General features: G+C 39.3%; 1 pseudogene; it reads right to left on the bottom strand.

Annotated features, from left to right (window-relative positions):
- Positions 1-1,331: 1,331 nt before the first annotated feature.
- Positions 1,332-1,771, bottom strand: LOC143645279 (cytochrome b5 pseudogene; annotated as a pseudogene).
- Positions 1,772-2,072: the final 301 nt, after the last annotated feature.

Below are 2,072 nucleotides of genomic sequence, written 5' to 3'. Positions count from 1 at the left end.
ATAAACAGAAGATCAGATCCCAGAATCATCCAGCTGGAGCTATCAATGAGAAAATAAGTCTACTAGAACTCCATGTATCTCACCCCTCAGCTAAATTTCTTTGAAAATCAGATTTCAAATGTCTCACGATCTCCTTCAACTTCGCGTTTTTTTTCCCCACAAATTAGAGTCAATATTTCCTTAGAAGAGTACATAGAGAGCTTGTGCTTCTGAATGAGGAATTTTTAAAACTTTCGAACCAGCAAAACTAAGACCCTCAGTAGAATCTTTCTTAAGCTGAGAGAAGTTGAAATGTCCTCTCCTAGTTCACAGGTATTCACAATGCTGTTTCTTTAATAAAAACTCTCTTTTTAGTTTTAAGTTTATAGAGAAATTGCTCAGAAAGTACAGAGCTCCTATATTATATTTCTCCCTATTTCCCCTATTATCAACAGCTTCAATCAGTGTGCTATATTTGCTATAATTGAGCAAATACTGAAAAATGATAATTGACTAAAGCACATAGTTTATATTTGGGTCCACTGTCTGTGATGTTCAGTCCTGTGGGTACTGACAAATGTGCAATGTCATTACTCCACCTTTATGTTCTTCCAGAGTGGCCCCACTGCTCTGAAACTCCTGTGTCCTCCACCCACTCCTCTTCCTCACCACCTAAATACCTGGCCACCACTGCTCTACTGTCTCTATAAATTTGCCTTTTCCAGAATGTCATAACACTGGAATTATATAGTATGTAGCCTTTTTGCTGATGTTTTTTTAATCAAAGAGAGGATGCCTCTTTTATGGGTCCTATAACCAATTTATTTCAGGTAGAACAATTATCAGATGTCTTTAAGGTATAATTTCTGGGCTTTTCTTAATTTTCTTGAAAAAGAAACTACATTGGAAGCATGTAATACTTGCTTATTGAATTAGATATGAAAAAGCTCAAGAAAAGATCCGAAAACTATTACCCTATTTTAAATCATATATATTGCTTGTGTCTTACTAAATGATTCTGCTAATAAATCTGATTAAATGATTTGGCTAAATAATCTGAGATTCTTAAAATGAAAGACAATTTTAGGCAAATGTGGTGGTATAATTTTAAAAACAAGTATACTTTTTGAAGGTCATATCCAGCTCAGTAAGTAAATTACGCATTGATGTAACATCAAAATAAGAATAATGAATAAAGAAGCACACTCTAAAAGTCCAAGAGTGGAAAGAATAGAACAGTTTATTTTTTGTTTCTAAGCAGACATATTAATATGATCTTTCAGATGAAGGTTTCTTTCTGTCGCTTGAAGGAGACAGTTATTCTGGCTACTACCCCCCCGCCCCCCGCCATTTTAGGCAGCCTCTTGTCTGCGTGGCATCTGAGAAAACACTTCGTTTTCTTTGTAGAGGTCAAACATCAGGGCTACAATCAGTGCCGAGATGGCTGGGATCACGCAGTTGGTCCACCAGCTGGAATGAGAATCATCAGTTGTAATAAGAGTGTCCAAAGCTTTGATTACCTTTGAGCGGTCATCTGGATGAAGCTCCCCAATAACCAATGTTTTAGATACCTCTCGAGCATCTGTAGAGTGCCTGCCCAATTCCTCAAAGTCTCCTGTAGCATCACCTCCAGCTTGTTCCCTTAAAACTTCCTCCCCACTGGGATGCTCCTCCAGAAACTTGGTGAGGTGGGACAGCTTTCGGTGCGGGCTGACCCCGGTGCCCTTGCTGTGGTTGCCTGGAACTCCTCCAGCGTGTAGTACTTCAAGACCTCACTGGATGGCTCCACCATTTCTGCAGGCCCCACGCCTCAGGAGTCCAGGCAGCCGGAAGCATGGGATATACCTCATTCGATTACTTGATTGCTTTTATCTTTGGCAATTGTGAATAATGCTGCTATGGACAGAGGTGTGCAAATATTTTTTCAAGTCCCTGATTTCAATTATTTCGGGTATATATGTGCCAGTTGGAATCTGTTGTGGACCGCAGAAAAGCCATGTCCCTTAATCCTCATTCAATATTGCTGGGCGGGATCTTTTTTTTAAATTATTTCCATGGAGATGTGACCCACCCAATTGTGAGTTGTAACTTTT

The sequence above is a fragment of the Tamandua tetradactyla genome, chromosome 8, assembly GCF_023851605.1.
Source record: "Tamandua tetradactyla isolate mTamTet1 chromosome 8, mTamTet1.pri, whole genome shotgun sequence".
Classification (NCBI taxonomy): domain Eukaryota; kingdom Metazoa; phylum Chordata; class Mammalia; order Pilosa; family Myrmecophagidae; genus Tamandua; species Tamandua tetradactyla.
The sequence above is the reverse complement of the archived record's forward strand: the minus strand, read 5'-3'. Positions and strand labels throughout refer to the sequence as shown.